Source organism: Bos javanicus, chromosome 23 (assembly GCF_032452875.1).
Source record: "Bos javanicus breed banteng chromosome 23, ARS-OSU_banteng_1.0, whole genome shotgun sequence".
In the NCBI taxonomy this organism is placed as follows: Eukaryota; Metazoa; Chordata; class Mammalia; order Artiodactyla; family Bovidae; genus Bos; species Bos javanicus.
Genome location: NC_083890.1, coordinates 10530165 through 10536532, shown reverse-complemented (window position 1 = coordinate 10536532; position 6368 = coordinate 10530165). Strand labels below are relative to the sequence as shown.

The 6368-nt window shown below is 41.2% G+C and overlaps 1 pseudogene; it reads right to left on the bottom strand.

The window, feature by feature from the left end:
- Window positions 1–4885: 4885 nt before the first annotated feature.
- On the bottom strand, window positions 4886–5678 carry LOC133235869 (large ribosomal subunit protein eL27-like; annotated as a pseudogene).
- Window positions 5679–6368: the final 690 nt, after the last annotated feature.

The window sequence follows — 6368 nt, the reverse complement described above, 5'->3', positions numbered from 1 at the left end:
CCTGAGAGTCCCGTGATTCACTGAGCTCTCCAGCCCACCAACTGAAAGAAAATCTTTCAACAATGGGAGCCTCGGAAACTCACTCACTTTATAGGAAGGTTCCCATCTAAGTACAAAGAGATCAGTGGACATCTTCTCCTATTCACTTCTGACTTTCAGATTTATTTTTTCTTTGGGGAACTTGCTTCTGTCACCCATTTTGTTCAGAAATTATAGTTCTCTTTCTCTCCTTGCTGCAAAAGGTTTAATTCTCTTCCTCCGAATGTTTTCACTCTCAAACAGACAGGTAGGAAAAGTGTATGCACTGTGCCACACTTCACATCCTGCATTTGTTTTTGAGATTTTTTTTCCCCTCAATTCCCAAAGAAACACTGACTCATAATCACACACACACACGCAGTCATTTGGAAAAAATTAATTTAAAATCTGTTTTTCTTAAGACTTTCAATTATTTCGGCCCCATCACCAAGCATTCAGTTTAAAGAAAATAAAAACTCTAGGCAGGTGAAATCATGACCAAAGCTATCATTGTACAGCATATTGATGGCATACCTAGAAGTCTGAAACCGAGAAGCAATATGAAAAGTTACTTTTGCATTTAGTGCTCTTTTTTTTTTAGTTTTCAGGTTTGTAGCCTAAGCATTAAGATAAAAATGACCAGGTGGCAGGGCCAGCTGATTATACTAAGGCTTCCCTGAAGAACTGCAGCTGCAAGTAAATTCTTTTCTGACCAGCCTTTATTATTGGCAGTTATCACATAGTATATGCTGTCCCCCTGTGCTCTCCTGGGACAGTGGGAAAGACATGGAAATGAGAAGGCAGTTGGATGAGGGTGGAAGAGATACCCTCTGACTCTCCCACTCTGTCTATCTTAGCACCAGTTCTTTGATGGGTTGTCATTTATTTATTTGGCTGCGTTGGGTCTCAGTTGCAGCACGTGAGATCTTTGTTGTATCATGTGGCTCAGTAATTGGATGCATGGGGTTCGTTGCTCGTGGACTCTTAGTTCCCTGACCAAGAATCAAACCCATATCCCCTGCATTGCAAGGAGGATTCTTTTTTTTTAATATGCATATAATTTTATTAATTATTTTCTGCTGTGCTGGGTCTTCGTTGCTGGCTAGTTGCAGTGAGCAGGGTCTACTCTACTTGCGGTACGTGGGCTTCTCATCACAGCGGCTTCTCCTGATGCAGAGCACAGGCTCTAGGTGCTCGGGCTTCAGAAGTTGCAATATGTGGGCTCAGTAGTTGTGGCTCTTAGGCTCTAGAGCACAGTCTCAGTAGTTGTGGCACACAGGCTTAGCTGTCCCGCAGCATGTGGGATCTTCCTGGATCAGGGATCGAACTTGTGTCTCCTGCACTGGCAGGAGGATTCTTTACCACTGAGCCACGAGGGAAGCTCAGCAAGGTGGATTCTTAACCACTGGACCACCAGGAAAGTCTCTTTGGTGGGTTGTCTTAATTCACCTGGGACAGATTTACTGAAAGATGTGGTTGAATTTTAAAGAGAAGGCCATGAAATTAACTGGGAGGGAAATACCAAAAAAGAAAAAAAGTAAACATAATGGGAAAAAGATTACTTAGGATAATGGAGGGTGTGGTGGTTAATTTTATGGGTCAGCTTGCTTAGTTTATGGTACCTTGTTTGGTCAAACATTCCAGATATTGCTGTGAAGGTATATTTTAGAATCATTAACACGTATCATCACTTGACTGTTAAATTGAGCAGACTGCCCTTCATAATGTGGGTGGGCCTCGTCCATTCAGTTGAAAGCCTTAGAGCAAAGGCTGAGGTCTGCCAAGGGAGAAGGAATTTTGCCTCAAGATGATAGAAATCCTGCCTGAGTTTCCAGCTTACTTGCCTACCCTATGGATTTCAGACTTAAGACTGCAAACCCTTGCCTGAGTTTCCAGCCTGTCCTACAGATTTAGAATTTGCTGGCTCTCCCCAACTCGGAGAAGGCAACGGCACCCAACTCCAGTACTCTTGCCTGGAGAATCTCATGGACGGAGGAGCCTGGTAGGCTGCAGTCCATGGGGTCGCTAAGAGTCGGACACGACTGAGCGACTTCACTTTCACTTTTCACTTTCATGCATTGGAGAAGGAACTGGCAACCCACTCCAGTGTTCTTGCCTGGAGAATCCCAGGGATCGGGGAACCTGGTGGGCTGCCGTCTATGGGGTCGCACAGAGTTGAACACGACTGAAGCAACTTAGCAGCAGCAGCCCCAACTCTGATGTTTAAAACAAATCTGTTTCTCTCTCTATTGCCTGTTTCTCTGGAGAACACTGGTTAACACAGAGAACTCTAGGAAGGATGATCCTACAGGAAAAAAAAAGAGCTGTTTGATCATAATCTGATAAAAGCTATCCAGTTTGACAGAGAACTTGCTGATAAATCAGTGACAGATATCTTAGACCTATGCAAGGGAAAAGCCTGAAGCAATTGTTAACTTCCAGGAAAACAAAAACATGGCTTAAAAAGATAGGGTAATAGGACTTCCCTGGTGGTCCAGTGGTTAAGACTCAGCACTCTCAATGCCAGGGGCCTGGGTTCGATCCCTGTCCAGGGAACTAGATCCCACATGCCGAAACTAAGAGTTTGCACGCTGTAATTAAAAGATACTGCATATCACAACTAAGACTCCTGCATGCTGCAACAAAGATCTAAGATCCTGAGTGCTTCAACTAAGACCCAGTGGAGCCAAATAAATAAATAAATATTAAAAAAAAGACAGGGTAATTATAATGCCTCATTTGGTTCAGTTATAAACACTGAATTAAAAATCTTTTATAATTGAAGTACAGTTGATTAACAATGTTGTATTAGTTTCAAGTGTACAGCAAAGTGATTCAGCTTTACATATATGTAAGAAATACACATAAATTCTTTTCCAGATTATTTTCCATTATAGATTATTACAAGATATTGAATATACTTGGCTGTGTTATACCTAGCTCCTTGTTTTATCTATTTTTTCTATAGTAGTATGCATCTGGTAATCTCAAGCTCCTAATTGATTCCTCTCCTTTCCTCTGTGGTAACCATAAATTGGTTTTCTATGTCTGTGAGTGTGCTTCTGTTTTGTAAATAAGTTCACTTATATCATTTTGTTAAACTCCACATATAAGCAATATCACATGATATTTATCTTGCTCTGATTTACTTCACTTAGTATGGTAATCTCTAGGTCTATCCACGATGTTGAAAATGGCATTATTTCTTTTCATGGCTGAGTAATATTCCGCTATATGTATGTACCACATCTTCTTTATCCATTCCTCTGTCAGTGGACACTCAGGTTGCTTCCATGTCTTGGCTATTGTAAACAGTGCTGCTATGAAATTGGGGTTTTCATAGCAAAAAGATATGCATATGTTTTTGAACTAGAGTTTCTGTTTTTTTCCAGATATGTACCAGGGAGTGTGACTGCTGGATCATGTGGTAACTCTAGTTTTAGTCTTTTAAGGGACCTCCATGCTGTTCTCCATGGTGGCTGCACCGATTTACATTCCCATCAACAGTGTAGGAGAGTCCCCTTTTCTCCATACCCTCTCCAGCATCTATTATTCGTAGACTTTTAGAAGATGGCCATCCTGACTGGTGTGAGGTGATACCGTATTGTAGTTTTGATTTACATTTCTTTAATAATTAGCAAAGTTGGGCATCTTTTCACATGCTGTTAGCTATCTGTATGTCTTCTTTGGAAAATAAAATATTGATTTAAGGAAAATCATGGTGGTGGAAGAAGTTACATGGAAGTTGTGGTGCAAATAAGTAAAATCATCTTCACTGAGGAAGTTAAAAATATCTAAAATTAAAAAAAAAATCTAAAATTGGAAATTTAAGAAAAAGCAATGTTATTTAGAAACAAGGGGATAAATAACAGAAGAAACAACTAAAAGCATTGAAAGCAGCTGCTTGTTTATTAACTCCAGTGGCAGTGGGTGGGGCAAGAAACTGCTATTTATCATTATAATATTGTAGATAATTTTGTGTTTTTCAAGCCCATACTACTTCGATAAAAATAAAAACGAAATTAAAAGTTACATGAGTCCAATGTGAAAAATTTGGAAAGTATAGGAAAATATAAGAAAGAAATAAAAAAAAAAGAAAGAAAGAAATAATAACCACTCATAATCCTTCCAACTCAGAGAAAGTAACTATGTACATATTTGAGGAATAGGATCATTAAATGAATTTGATATTAAGCTTTTAAATTTGAGGATTTAATCTGAGGGTTTTAAACTATCATAAATTAGATATAAATGGACAAATACTATAATGAAAGTACAATACTGGAGACTTCCCTGGTGGTCCGGTGGCTAAGGCTCCCAATGTAGGGGGCTTGAGTTCAACCTTTGTTCAGGGGATTTAGACCCCAAAATCCCACAGGCCACAACGAAGATGGAAGACCCTACATGCTGTAACTAAGATTCAGCGAGGCCAAATAAAGAAATAAATATTTTTTAAAAGAGTATAATACTGTATGTAAAATTACATATAGTATAATCATATACAGTATGATCCCATTTGTGTTTATGAGTGTATTAGAAAGTAATCTGTACACCTGAAACTGATATAAAGAAAAAGGAAAATTGCTAACCACTTGGCAGTTAATTTATTCTAATGAAATTTGTGATTCCCAATATACTACTACGGTTCCCTGGTGGCTCAGAGGTTAAAGCGTCTGCCTGCAATGCGGGAGACCTGGGTTCGATCCCTGGGTCAGGAAGATCCCCTGGAGAAGGAAATGGCAACCCACTCCAGTATTCTTTCCTGGAGAATCCCATGGACAGAGAAGCCTGGTGGGCTACAGTCCATGGGGTCACAAAGAGTCGGACATGACAGCGACTTCACTTCTCTTCACTTCAATACACTACTCAACATAACAATAAACATTATTATCTGCGATGATAACTTTCAGCCAGTTGAGGACATCTAGTTGCTTAAAAGTTCATTAAAATAAATAAAACATAATTGGGGGGGAGGCGGTTATTTTTAGGGACTGAAACAAGACAGACCTAAAACTGCAGCTTTTGGGAGAACCATCTGTTCTTGCCAGTCTTGTATCTCTCCTCAGACTTGAACTTGGCCTCTCATTTGGCCTTGCGTTTGACAACAGGTTCTCTGAAGATGTCCTCATTGACCACAGCTTTGTCCAAGGGGTTATCCACAGAGTAGTTTGTGGGCCTGAGTTGATTGGAATGATAAACTTTCACAGAAGACTTGATCTTTGACTTCTTGGCCGTTTTCTTCTTGCCTATAGCACTTGTCACTTTGCAGGAATAGCAATCAATTCCAGCCACCAGAACATGGTTGTAGATTCGGCCTGAGGTGCCATCATCAATGTTCTTCATGATGACTGCTTTGCGTTCGGAGTAGTGACCAGCCAAGACCAGCATCACATTCTGGGTATCATGAACTTGCCCATTTTAGCAGCAATCTCTCAGGGCTACAGCAGAAAGCACAAAATATTAGAAGGAAAGAAAAGAAAAGGGAAGGAGGGAAGGAAGGAAGTAGTCTGAAGGAATACCTACCAAAATGTTGCTTGGCAGTGACTGGGGCTGGGATTGAAAGTAGGGTGGGCAAGTGAGGTGTTAGGACTCACAGTGTAAGGAAACACACTCGCAGGATCAAGAGCATGCGAGTGCAGGGGCCTTCAGTGCTGCAGAGACATCCCTAGATACCTCCCTTGCCTCTGTCTTTGCCCTGATGAGGACCAAGAGCTGCTGGATTGTGGGAATTTTCTCCTTCTTTTTCATTCAGATATATGTTTAAATTCCTTATTACTCCAAGGTATGTGGGCCAGTGGCATTAGAACCACCTGGGAACTTGTTTGAAATTCAGAATCTTAGCTCTGCCCCAGGCTTTCTGAATCAGAAACTGCATTTTATTTTATTTTTTCCTTTCTGGCTGTACCACGAAGCATGCTGAACTTCCCTGACCAGGGAGAGAACCCGTGCCCCCTCCAGTGGAAGCCAGAAGTCTTAACCACTGGACCACCAGGGAAGTCCAGAATCTGCATTTTAACCGAATCGCAGGGGATTTGTTTGCACATTGAGGTCTGAGAAACACTGGGCTAGCAGGCACCACGCACGGTTCCTGCCCTCAACTGGAGGGAATACTCAGAGGCAGTTGATGTCACGGCCACCAAAGGGTCGGACACACACTGCCAGGGATAAGAAGCCTATTCCCTAAGGAACTGTGGTCTTTGCCAAGAGGTTGAGTTTCAGTTGGTGATACAATCACAGGTCCCCTTGACAGAGGAAGAGCAGGTATTACCTTTGGGACAAAGAACAATTCAGAGCAATGTTTAAAGAGAAGGAAAGGGTTAATGGGTGTGAAACTGGGAAAAGGAGCAAGA